The sequence below is a fragment of the Trichechus manatus genome, unplaced genomic scaffold, assembly GCF_000243295.1.
Source record: "Trichechus manatus latirostris isolate Lorelei unplaced genomic scaffold, TriManLat1.0 scaffold00027, whole genome shotgun sequence".
NCBI lineage: Eukaryota > Metazoa > Chordata > Mammalia > Sirenia > Trichechidae > Trichechus > Trichechus manatus.
The window spans coordinates 12,476,265-12,490,638 of NW_004443963.1; positions in this window are offsets into that span (position 1 = coordinate 12,476,265).

A 14,374-nucleotide genomic window follows, 5' to 3' on the forward strand; every position below is an offset into this window, starting at 1 on the left:
AGGACAGAGTAGAACTGGCCCATAGGGTTTCCAATGAGCAGCTGGTGGATTCTAACTGCAGACATTTTTGTTAGCAGCTGAACGCTTAACCACTGCGCCACCAATCAATATCAATAAAATTATTTTTTATTATTGTAAAAATACATATAACAGAACATTCATCAGTTGAGCATTTTTCAGGCATACAATTTAGTGATATCAATTACATTAATCATGTTTTACAACCACCACCCATAATCGTTGCCAAATTTCCTAACATCATATACAAACACTCACAAAACAAAAACTACCCCTTTCCCCCTCCCTCCAGTCACGGATCTTTAAGCACTCAGCTACTAGCTGAACGGTTAGTGGTTAGAACCCACTCAGAAGCTTCTTGGAGACAGGTCTGGTGATCTTCGAAAAGGTCACAGCCTTGAAAACCTATGAGCACAGTTCTAATCTGCACACATAAGGCCACCATGAGTCAGAATAGACTTGAAAGCAACTAACAACATTCTTGTTATTTCTTATAAGTGAGATCATACAATATTTGTCCTTTTGTGGTTGATTTATTTCAATGAGTATAAAGTTTTTGAGGTTTATCCATGTTGTAGCATGGATCAGGACTTCATTTCTTTATATGGCTAAATAGTATTCCATTGTATGTAGGTACCACATTTTGTTTATCCATTCATCTGTTGATAGACACTTGGGTTGTTTCTACATTTTGGCTATTGTTAATAGTGCTGCAATAAACATTGGTGTACATGTGTCTGTTATTGCTGCTTTCAGGCCTCTTAGGTATATACCTAAGAGTGGAATTGCTGGGTCATATGGTAGTTCTATGTTCAACTTTTTGAAGAACTGCCAAACTGTCCTCCACACTAGCTGTACCATCTTGTATTCCCACCAGCAATAGTAAGGGTTCCAATTTTTAATGAACTTTTCATTTTAGAATAGTTTTAGATTTACAGGAAAATTGCAAAGATAGTACAGAGAGTTTCCATACCCCCCACACTCAGTTTCCCCTATTATTAACATCTTACAGTAGGTATGCTTGTCACAAACAATGAAGCAATATTGATACATTATTATTAACTAAAGTCATTATTTCCTTCATTTTCACATAATGTGATTTTTCTGTTCCAGGATGCCTCCAGGATACCACATTACATTTAGTCATCATGTCACCTTAGGCTCCTCTTGGCTGTCACAGTTGCTCATATTTTTTTTTCTCTTGATGACCTTGACAGTTTTGAGGAGTGCTGGTCAGGTATTTTGTGGCATGTCCCTCAATTGAGATTGTATGATGTTTTTTCTTATGATTCAACTGGGGTTATGTATCTTGAGGAGGAAAACCTCAGAGGTAAATTTCCACTCCCATCACATCATATCAAGGGTGCATACTATCAACATGATTTCTAACTGTTGATGTTAACTTTGATCCCCTAGTGAAAGCAGTACTTTTCAGGTTTCTCCTCTGTAAAGTTATTCTTTCCTCCCAACACTTATAGAGTGGAGACGTATGCTCCAACTCCTTGAAGGTGGATTATCTACATAAATTATTTGGAGTTTTTCTGCAGGAGAGATTTGTCTTTTCTCCATGTATTTATTCAATCACTTATTTATGTCAGTATAGATTCATAAATACTTATTTTATGCTTTGAGTTATAACCTAATTCTACTTTATTTTGTTGCTCAAATTGTTCCAGTTTTGTCTATTGAGAGCCCTTTCAATTAGCTCCTATGTCTATTTGACATACCCTCGTTATTGTGTGTGTGTGTTTTTTTTTTTAACACTTTCTTATTTTCTGACACTAGAAGATACTCAAAGCTCATTTTGTGTATTTTCTGCCTCAATATTAGATTCAGCCACTTCTCCACGGAGCCCTATATAGTCCCTGGGAGGTGTAAATGGTTAACACCCTCAGCTGCTAACCCAAAGACTGGCAGTTCAAATCCACTCCGAGGTACCTTGGAGGAAAGGCCTGACAATCTACTTTAAAAAAAAAAAAAATCAGCCATAGAAAATTTTATGGAGCACCATTCTACTCTGACACACATGGGGTTACCATAAGTCAGAATTGACTCAATGGCAACTGTTTTTGGCCAAGGATTCCAGGTTCCTTTTACAAGAGAATGGTATTAGAAACCAAGATATGGGTACTAGATGTAAGTGTTGCTACTGGGGTATCATTGCTTCAGGACCTCACAGCTGACAGAATGAGAAACTGTATGTGTGTTTATTAACTGCTGTATATATATAGATCTTCCAGCACCATTGTTGAAAAAACCATCCTTTCTCCCTTGAAATGCCTTTGCATCTTTGTCAAAATCACTACATTAGTGTGGGTCTATTTCTGGGCACTCTATTCTATTCCATTAATCTATGTGACTATTGTTTTGCCAATAGCATGCTGTTTAGATTACTGTAACTTTTATAATAAACCTTGATATCCGATAGAGTTCTTTAGCTTTGTTCTTCTTAAGTATTTTGTTGGCTATTCTAGCCATTTTGCATTTTCACATAAAATTTAGAGTAAGTTTTCCAATGTCTGTAAAATACCTTGCTTGAATTTGATTGGGATTGTGTTGAATCCATATATCAAGTTGGGAAGAACTAATAACAATATAGAGTTCCAATCCATGAACACAGACTGTGTCTCCATTTATTCTGATCTTAAATTTCTTTCATTGGTGTTTTTCAGTTTTCTGAATACAGATGCTGCACATATTTTGTTAGATTTATACCTAAATATTTTTTTTTTTGGTGATTTTGTAAACAGCATTTTTTAAATTTCAAATTCAAATTGTTTATTGTTGTTTATTGTTGGTAAATAGGAAAGGAATAGTGTTTTTTTGTAAATTGGCCTTGTATTCACAGCCTTGCTGCAACCTCATTAGTTACAGGAGGGTTCTTTGTAGATTATTTTGGATTTTCTACACAGACAATCATGTCTTCTGTGAAAAAAGGCAATTTTAATTCATCCTTTCTACTCTGTATACGTTTTATTTCTTTTTCTTGTCCTATCACACTGGCTAGGACTTCCAGTACAATGTGGAATAGGAATAGCGAGAGAGAACATCCTTGCCTTTTTCTTGATCTTAGAGGGATAATGTCCAGTCTCTCACCATTTAGTACAATGTCAGCTGTAGGTCTTTTGAAGATGTTCTTTATTAAGTTGAGGAAGTCCCCTGTCACGGATTGAACTGTGTCCCCCAAAAAATGTGTGTAGCAACTTGGCTAGGTCATGATTCCCAGTATTGTATGATTGTGTTATCTGATGTGATGTCCTTATGTGTTGTAAACTCTACCACTATGATGAGATTATATGTGATCTCCTCATCTGTTGTAAATTCTATCACTGTGAGGAGGTTATACTGATGAGGTTGACAAGATCAGTGTCTTAATGCAATCTCTTTTGAAATATACAAGAGAGCAGCAAGCAGAGACACATGGGAACCTCATACCACCAAGAAAGCGGTGCTGGGAGTGGAGCGCATCCTTTGGACCTGAGGTTCCTGCGCAGAGAAGCTCCCAGACCAAAGGAAAACTGATGACATGGACTTTCCTGTAGAGCTGATGGAGAAAGTGTTCCCCTGGAGCTGATGCCCTGAATTTGGACTTGTAGCCTAATGGACTGTGAGAGAATAAATTTCTCTTTGTAAAGCCATCCACTTGTGGTATTTCTGTTGGAGCAGCACTAGATGACTAAGAATTTCCCCCTCTTTTCCTATTTTGCTAAAAATTTTTATTATAAGTGGGTGTTAAATTTTTTTGCAGTGTTACTATTTATTGGTTTTTAAAATCTTTTTTATTATTCAGAAAGATTTTCATGTGGAGATATACAAAACAGGTGAACTGAATCAACCATCTTCATCCAATTTTTGAACAGGGTCTTGAAGGTGGAGTAGAAACTTACCAGGTGAAAATGTGGGATAAGACCAGTCTATGCCACATACCAGAGGTATTAATAGCTGTAAGGACAATGTCATGAACCAGAATCTGCATAAAGCTGGTTCCTATGAGGCAGAGGTCAAATATACCTCTGTTTTTTCCACTTCTCAGTTATTTCTGACATCATTTGTTCTCCTCATGGTATGCTGTATTTCTCCACTGGGTTTGATAATTCACTGTAACAGTCACACAGACTCACCAGAACTCACAGACTGTACTCATAATTACGTGATTTATTAGGATAACAACACAGAAATAACAGACACAATTCAGGATGCAACTCAGGGTCAACGTCAGAAAACTCAGAACACAACTCAATGTAAATATCAGGAAATAGGATATTCCTCAGGAGAAGGTACACAGGAACGATTTGGGAAGATCTCTTAAAAAGAAGGCACGTCTCTACCTTCAGCAACCAGGGAAGCTTCAGATAAGCTCCCCAATGGCACAGGTCTTTCTCAGAGAGACTCTCCAGCTTTCCCCTCCATCAGGACCCTTCTGCCCTCAGGTTCCAGGGTTTTTATAGGCTAGTCCATGTACTTCTTGTCAGTTACAAAGGTGGGCTCCCTAACCAATCAAGGTGAAGGTCAGATTGGGCAAGGATCCTCAGCCAATCCTGGTAAAGGTCAACTACAGGGTGGATCATAAACCGACCAGTCCCTGCAGGCTGCTTAGGTTGATAGCAAACCAACCAATCCTTTGGCAGATTGTGGCCCTGCCTACATTTTGGGAGAATTGCAAACCCCAGGTCAGAAAGACCACATAAGAGAAACCTATTGCACCACAATAGTTTATCCCTGAATTTGCAATTTCTATATTACTTAGAGTCCCCTCTTATTTCTTTTTGGTAGTAAACCATCTTTTCTAGTTAAGAATTTTTTATATTGAAGTTTCCCTATGCAAATTGCTCATATCATCTCTGTCTCCTGCCTAAACCCTGACAGATACAATTCTTAATTAGTAGAATGTTGTCATGAGAAAGATAATGATGACATTATTTTTTATCACACAGAAAGTCATTGGTTTCCTCTCGGCAAAGTACTTAAAGATGATTAACACATTTTACTTACATAAGAAAAAAAAAAAGACAAGGGTTTCAAAATGGTGGTATACTATGTGGCACACATTTTGAAAAACACACTTAAAACAATGTGAGAAAATATTTCTTTTCAGCAGGAATTTGTATTACAGAGAAAAGGATTTCAAAGAGGGATGTTTGGAAAGGTTTCCATTGTTACATGATTTTGTAGCCAAAACAAGCACTCTTAAAAGCTCTTAAAGGCTTTCATATCCGCACACTTGCAAACAAACAAATACACAGAAAACATTGAACAGAATTTTCTAATTATTAAGAAATATAACAATGCAGAACCTCTCATTTTGTTCTCGGGAAAAAGCGATTGACCTCAAGGAATATAAACATATACTAGCCAGATCCGAATTAAAACCTTTGCATAACTGATGGATATGATTGAAAAATTATTATCATGACTTAGGAAGCCCAACCAATGACAAGATTCTTCCATTTGGATCCTTGTATTGATTGGGTCTTATTATTTTCAGTTATGAAGACCACTAAAACAAAGTATCAAAAGTAAACTATATATGCAGTCAGATCTTCAAATCAGTGTATTACATTGTGATAAGCCATGATTTTCGAAATTAATAAAGCATATTCAATCACAATTGCCTTCATGAAAATATTGCTGATAGTGAGTTGCTTTAGCAAAATCAACAAGGTTTTTCTTTGGTTAATAAGTAAAATAAAATTATTATAAATAAATTTATCTTAATTTCATCTACTTTTCTTTATATTATTTTACATGGAATAGATATGTTTTAATAGAGTAAGACAAATGCATAATTTAAAAATAGATGATATATGTTTTGGGTGTGTGCTCAAATTTTTTACCCATGGAGGGTATGAGATCAAAAAGTTTGTAGGCCACTGGTTTGGAAGGTCAGCGCTACTAGTAAGCAGATGGTTTCATTGCCAAAATCAATTGCAAAGCCATGAAACAAGGAGCTCTAGAAGCCCAGAAAAGGGGCACTTCTTGCTATTGCTTTGGGGGACATCGGCAATATTATCATACAGGCAGACCCCGGATTACAAACGAGTTCTGTTTCTAAGTCTATCTTTAAGTTGAATTTGTACAAAAGTCAGAAGAGTTAGGCACAGTTTGCATCTAACGTCTGTTAGTCAAATGTTTGTCTTAGTATATAGTATATAGTGCACTTTTCTATGCATAAAAAACATTAAAGAAACACTTCCAGATACTCTAACACATCTTTAACATAGTAATACAGTAATTATAATGTTTTGATGTGCCTCACAAAGTAGCTCCTGTTTGTTATTATGAACCATTGTATGTAACTTGAATTTTTAATATAATAGACTTTACAGGGGTTGGTTGGTAATACAGGTTGTACGTAAGTCAGACGTTCATAGCCAGGGAACTGCTTGTATAGCTTTTTTCACTTCTTATTTTAGGTACAAAATGTTCATGGACTTTCAGAAAAACACTTTTTTTGACAATTTGAAAATGCCCGCATTTAGGAATTGAGGCCCTCTTCCTATAAACAGTTTTCTGTACTTTTTGAAACCCAATGTTTAACACAAAATTAATATCTACCTGTTGTTATTGTTGTTGGTTGCTGTTAAGTGCCATTGAATTGCTAAAAATAAAAAAAAAATAATTAAAAAAAATCACCATCAAGTTAATTCCAACTCATAACAACCCTATATAGAACAGAGTAGAACTGCCCCTGACGGTTTCAAGGCTGTAATCTGTACCGAAGCAGACTGCCACATCTTTCTCCTCTGGAGCGGCTGGTGGGTTTGAACCGCTGACCTTTTGGTTAGCTGCCAAGCACTTAACCCATGTGCCACCAGGGCTCCTTTGTTGAGTCCCTAGAGGATGAAAATTCTTTCAAGTTCTGCCTTCTTAGTTTGTCCTAGTCTTACGGCATGCACTTTACAATTTGTTCCTGTTTCCTACCTTCTGTTTCTTTTGTTCCCCAGAAATAAGGTGACAAATGATTGGCATCCACTCATCCAACTATGTGAAGGGCACTTGATAAGGTAGTGGCTGGCCACTATCTCATTTCTGGTCTGGGAAAGGAGAGAACAGAACAATGAACTAGAAAATATTATCGCCATGTGGAATAGGGATGATGCACATTTTCCCTACGCTTTGAAACGGTTGTAGGATCCTAAGATCATGGATTATTATCCCAGTAAGAGATGTGAGAAATCATCTAACCCAATCCCTTTATTTTAAAGATGAGGAAACTGAGTGTCAGAGAGCTTTAGTGACATAGCCATAAAATCATCAGTTTGACGCAGCAGATAAAGATATTATAATCTAATACTCTCACTTACAATGGGAGAAACTGAGACTCACTGAGTGAAGGAACTCGCCCAAGATTACACAGTGAGACAAAGGCTCCACGAGGTGCCTGTATATGTCCAGACTCTCGGAAACCTGTGCTTAGTTGGCGGCACCCTAAGTAGTTCTGTCTGAAGAGACAACAGCTGAAAAGAGGTAAAATAGTGATATCCATTAGGTCATAACGTTCGAGTATGGGCTTCCTCACGTGCCAAGATTCTTAAATTTTGGAAATTAAGGACAGGTATGAGTCTGAACAAACTGAGATTAAGACAACCAGAAGTCAACTTTGCCTTACTTTCTCCACAGACACACTCATTTTCCCTAAACCCCAGCACTCACCACCTCATAAAGACAGCACTCACCACAGCTTCTCAAGGCTCCCAGCCCATGACTTATTCTTTGAAACATCCTAGAAATATTCTCAGCTTGGGACAAAACACAAGCAGTGTTTTTCCCCCCCTCAGGTCATGATTGGTTATTTCCAAAGCAAGATAAAAATCTTTCCATCCTTTCTCTCATAGGCAAAAAAGTACCTCACTTCTTGTCTCAGATAATTGCTGGTTTGCTTTGGGTCAGGCAAATTAGAGGATTACTTGAAGGCTAGAATGAGTTGGTGGCCAGGCTTGAAGGTCATGAAGCCAGGCTTGACCTGCTTTGTTTTTCCTCTTTGGAGCAGCAGGATATTTATTTTATTATTATTTTTTCTTGAGTCTGCTTAGTGGCCAAGCATGAATTCTGAGAGAATGGAAAAGCTAAAGAAAAATGCTGTGATGTTGAAGGAAGGAAAAGTAGAAATGTGTAGCAAGAACCACGTTTTTTATACAGGAAGCCAAAGGTTACCACTTTCTTTCTTTGTTAGAGTTTTTTTTTGAAAGAATATACAGTAAGGACAGGTTTGGAAAATGAAATAAGAAAATGGGATGAAGCTGCTTCAGGCTTCCAGAAGGAGAGGATTCTCTACCTTACCTAGCCTTGCTCATCTAGAATCACTGAGCTCTTCCCCAGCAGGCCCATCTCTAGTCCCCTTGGGAGTCCCATCCCCAACTGATGGAGCACAGAGATAGGCCTGCTGTTCTTGCCTTACACCAGGACTACTTCCTGGGTGGTGCAGACAGTTAACCTGCTCAATTGCTAACCAAATGTTGGAGGCTCCAGTCCACCCACAGGCACCTTGGAAGAAAGACCTGATGATCTACTTCTGAAAAATCAGTCACTGAAACTCTATGGAGCAGAATTTTACTCTGATACACGTGGGGTTGCCATGAGTTAGCATCAACTGCACGGCAATTGGAGAAGGAGGAACTGAAGGTGACCCTGAACCTCTCTGGGCTAAATAAGGTTGTTCTTACATAAAAGAATGAGCCTATAGGGGAGGCTTTTTTTCCCCTTACAATTTGGGTGAGATATAACCCTCCTTTCCACAAAGTATAGCATATCTGGTAATTAGAAATGTGGGAATTTGATTGATATCTAAAAGTATTTATGAAACAGGTGCTATGTATACCTGACACAGAGCTTGAAAGGTAGAATAGAGGGAAGAATAAGACATTGTCCCACATGTGTTGGGTGAGCAGATGAATAGTTGTAATTTCATATGACAAGGGCCATAGTGGAGGGATATTCAGGTCCATGGGAGCAGAAGTGAGTGCCTGATTCCAGAATGGAGACGATGGAGGAAGTAAGAGCAGAGACCGTTTCAGCAAGAGGCAATTTGACAGTATGTATGAAAGAGGTAAGGGTATTGAAGTCCATCAGATTAAGTGAAAATCCTGTCTCTGCCCTTTATCCAGCTCTGTGACCTTGGAAGCGTCATTTACTCTTTCTGAGCTTTCATTTATTCATTGTAAAATAAAGATTATACCCACAATCACTAGAAAAGGACATCATGTTTGGAAAAGCAGAGGGTCAGCAGAAATGAGAGAAACCCTCAATAAGATGGATTGACACAATAGCCACAACAATGGGCTCAAACACGTCAAAGATCATAAAGACAGCTGACAACGTTTTGTTTTTTCTGTTATACAAAAAGGTCACCAGGAATTGGAGTTGACTGGACAGCAACTAACAACAACAACATGGGATTATTGTGAGGACTAGATAATATCTTTTACAAGAGTCATTTACAGCAGTGCCTGGCACAGAGGAAATGCTCAGCAAATGGTAGTTCTATGTTGTAATTAAGGTCCAGTTGGATTTCCCCATTTCAGTGAAGTAGCTGTGGGCAAGCAGAAGATGACTCAGATTTCTCATTTGGACAACTAGGCAGGCATTGGGGACGCGATTAGGCTTGGAGAAAGCAAGAGGGAAAAAAAGTGTTGTTTGGAATACGTTGTAGCTGACATGCCCGTGGGACTTTGGAGTGGGTGGATAATCAAGAAAGGCAAAAGAAGGAGGCTGAGTTGCTGGATGCCCCATGGGAACTTTTGAGCCATCAGGACAGCTCAGTACCTCCCCAACTTCATATTTGTGATTCCTGTTAGTCTAGCAGGAGACTCAGTCTCTCCAATGAGTTAGACTTTATTCTGTTTCATCTGAAAGATCAGCCCATCTCCATGAACTCTTTGAGGACAGCTACAGGCAGAATGAGCAGAAGGCAGGCATGAGCCCTTATTTGACTCATTGGCTCAATCATCCATTTTTTTATTCAGTAAATATATTGATATATTGAGGTACTTACTATATGTCCACACTGATCTAGGGTATAGAGAAATAACATGGAATAAAATGGCTGCATTTCCTGATCAGTAAGATTAAATGTTCTTACATTTACTTAAATATTGGGCGTCTCCATACCCCTCACTGCCCACTGACAGTTTAAAGAATTTCAGTGAGTGAAGAACACTTTTTCGTTCACATCAAATCTGGATAACTTTTAGTGGAGAAAAGCAAAACAAAAAAATAAAACAAACTTGTATACAGTCCAATCTCCTCAGTTCAACAAGTATTTACTGGATGCCTATTATGTATCAGAAACAAAACACTAAAATCAAACCAGTTCCATGGAGTCGATTACAACTCATGGTGACCCCATGTGTGTCAGAGTAGAACTGTGCTCCATAGGGTTTTCAATGACTGATTCTTCAGTAGATTTTTCCACCAAGGTGCCTCTGGGTGGACTCTAAACACCAACCTTTCTGTTAGCACCCCAGGTTATTAACTGTTTGCACCGTCAGCGTCTTATTATGTACCAGACATCCTAATTTTTCTGATGGGAAAACAGAGGCCTAAAGGTTAATGCTTTGCCTAAGGTCATCCAATGAGCGTATGAAAGGAACAGTGTATCAGTTAGCTATTGCCATGTAACAAGCCGCTCCAAAGCTCAGCAACTTAAACATCAATCATTTAAGATTTTTAATCTGTCTGCAGATTTGCCAGGGGTTGGCTGATCTACACTGGCCTCTCTGGGGATAGGTCTGCTCCATGTGTCTCTCATCCTCCTCCTGGAATCAGCAGGCTAGCCTGGGAAGATCCCTCTCATGGCTATAGTACAGGTAAAGAGAACAAGCAGAGACATGCGCATGGGCTTGAAACTCCCATATGGTCATTTCTGTCTCATTCTATTGGCCAAAGTAAGCCAAATGGCTGAGCCCAGGATCAGAATAGGAAGATGCTGGAAGATTCATGGCAAAGGATGTGGCTACAGGGAGGGGCACAAAAAGAAATCTAAAGGAGCCTTGGTAGCACAATAGTTAAGTGCTCAGCTGCTAACTGAAAGGCCAGCAGCCCCGTGGCAGAAAAGACCTGGCAATCTGCTCCCATAAACATTACAGCCAAGAAAATCCTATGGGGCAGTTCTACTTTGTTACATGGAGTAGCTATTAGTTGGAGCCAACTTGACATAACACAACAACAAAGCGATTTAAGACATTTGGGATTCAAATCCAGGTCTGTTTAGACTCTATGTAGGATTGTTTTCATAGTTACTAATTACTTTTGGAGTCCTGGTGGCACAGTGGTTAAGAGCTCGGCCAGTAACAAAAAGATTGGCAGTTCAACTCCACCAGCTGCTCCTTGGAAACCCGATGGGGCAGTTCTACTCTGTCCTATAGGGTCGCTATGAGTTGGCATCGACTTAACGGCAATGGGTTTTTAATTACTTTTGGTTTTAATAAGAAACACACACACAGCCTTGTTTACTGTTTGCCATCTGTAAGACTGAACCTCAGCAAAGCCTGAAGTTAGGCAGGCGGTGATCACAGCCAACCCCTCTGGTGTTCTTATTCCCCTTATTCGCATTCATATTCTCATACTTTCCATTCTCACTGCTTCAGGTTATCGCTTCTATAACATGACCAGGGTCTTCCTATAACCCTAAACTCTGGGCTCTGAACTCTTCTTTCCTTCTTTCCATTTCATCACAACCTGCTCTCAGGAAGCTTTGCTGTTAAAAAAAAAAAAGAGCTGAATCACTAAATTCTGATAACTTTTGTTCACTTAGACTAATAGTCACTAAGTAGTTAATCTATGTATGGCTCTGTGTCTGGTGCTGGGGTGTTGGTCAGAGAGATAAATCATAGGCCAAATTTTTATGGAGCGTAGATGACAGTGAGAGAAATAATACAGGCACTCAATTAATTGTTTTCATTCCTTGTGCAAAACATTTTGAATACAGTGCCAAGCACCATCCTAGAAAGTAGGAATGCAATGATAAATAAGAAAGACCCACAGTCCCTGCCCAAACAGACCTTAGGGTATAATAAGGACCTGATGTAGATCAGTGTGGCTTGAAGAAGACGGCATTTCTGCCCTTAGCAATGAGAGACCAGAGCAGATTTGGGAAAAGGCAGGAGTTAAGTTGGTCTTAATGAATGAACTGGGCTGTTTATAAGCCATGGTACTTCTTTAGGGATGTGGTTAACTATATGGGCTCTGGAGTTAATGACCTGAGTTTGATGTCTTAACACTAAGAGAGGCGGTCATTGGTAAACTACTTTAACTTCCCTGTTCAGTAGTATGCTAGTAAATGTTTAACAACCAGCTCACCAAAGAAAGAAAGAAAAAAAAAAATTCTGCTTTGTAGTATCTGCCAATTTCCATGGTATAAATACTCCCACCATGGCCTATTTCAAGCTAGCAACATGGTGTCACTGAACATGGAATTAAGAAGAGATGTACAGTAACACACTATTGTTCACTAATTTTGCCATACAGACATTGTTGTTTTTGTTAAGTACCATTGAATCAATTCAGACTCATACTGACCCTATGTACAACAGAATGAAACACTGCTCAGTCCTGCATCATCCTCACAATCTTTGTTATGTTTGAGCCCATTGTTGCAGCCACTGTGTCAATCTACCTCATTGAGTCTTCCTCTTTTTTGCTGACTCTCTACTTTACCAAGCATGATGTCCTTCTCCGGGGACTGGTCCCTCCTGGTAACATGTCCGAAGCACCTGAGACAAAGTCTCACCATCCTTGCTTCCAAGGAGTACTTTGGCTGTATTTCTTCCAAGACAGACTTATGCGTTCTTCTAGCAGTCCATGATATATTCAGCATTCTTCCCAAAATCATAATTCAAGGTCAACAATTCTTCTTCAGTCTTCCATATTCATTGTTCAGCTTTCTCATGCATATGAGGAAATTGAAAATATCATCACTTGAGTCAGGCTCACCTTAGTCCTCAAAGTGACACCTTTCCTCTTTAACACTTTAAAGATGTCTTTTGCAGCAGATTTGCCCAATGCAATGTGTCATTTGATTTCCTGGCTGCTGCTTCCATGGGCATTGACTGTTGATCCAAGTAAAATGAAATCCTTGACGTCAATTTTTTCTCCTTTTATCATGATGTTGCTTATTGGTCCAGTTGTGAGGATTTCTTTTTCTTTATGTTGAGGTGTAATCCATACTAAAGGCTGTAGTCTTTGATCTTCATCATTAAGTGTCTCAAGTCTTCTTTGCTTTCAGCAAGCAAGGTTGCGTCATCTGCATATAGTAGGTTGTTGATGAGTCTTTCACCAATCCTGACGCCCCTTTCTTCTTCATATAGTCCAGGTTCTAGAATTATTTGCTCAGCATACATATTGAATAAGCATGATGAAAGGATGCAACACTGACACACACTTTCTTGACTTTAAACCATGCAGGATCTCCTTGCTCTGTTCAAACGACTGCCTCTTGGCCTATGTGGAAGTTCTGCATGAGCACAATTAAGCGTTTTGGAATTCCCATTCTTTGCAATGTTATCCACAATTTGTTATAATCCACACAGTCGAAAGCCTTCACACAGTCAATAAAACACAGGTAAACATCTTTCTGGTATTCTCTTTTTCAGCCATGATCCATCAGGCATCAGCAATGACATCCCTGGTTCCAACTCTTCTGAATCTGGCTTGAATTTCTGGCAGTTCCCTGTCCATGTATTGCTGCAACTGATTTTGAATGATTTTCAGCAAAATTTTACTTGTATGTGATATTAATGATACTGTTCAATAATTTCTGCATTCTGTTGGATCACCTTTCTTTGGAATGGGTACAAATATGGATCTCTTCCAGTTGGTTGGCCAGGTAACTGTCTTCCAAATTTCTTGGCATAGATGAGTGAGCACCTCCAATGCCGCATCTGTTTGTTGAAACATCTCAGTTGGCATTCCATCAATTCCTGGAGCCTTGTTTTTCCTCAGTGCCTTCAGTGCAGCTTGTATTTCTTCCTTCAATACCATCAGTTCTTGATCATATGTTACCTTCTGAAATGGTTAAACATCAATCAATTCTTCTTGGTACAGTGACTCTGTGTATTCCTTCCATCTTCTTTCGATGCTTCCTGCATCATTCAATATTTTGCCCATGGAATCCTTCAAAATTGCAACTCAAGGCTTGGATTTTTTCTTCAGTTCTTTCAGCCTGAGAAATGTGGAGCATATTCTTCCCTTTTGGTTTTGTAACTTCAGGTCTTTGCATGTTTCATTATAATACTTTGCTTTGTCTTCTAGAGCTGCCCTTTGAAATCTTCTGTTCAGATTTTACTTCATCATTTCTTCCTTTCACTTTAGCTACTCTACATTCAAGAGCAACTTTCAGAGTCTCTTCTAACATCCATTT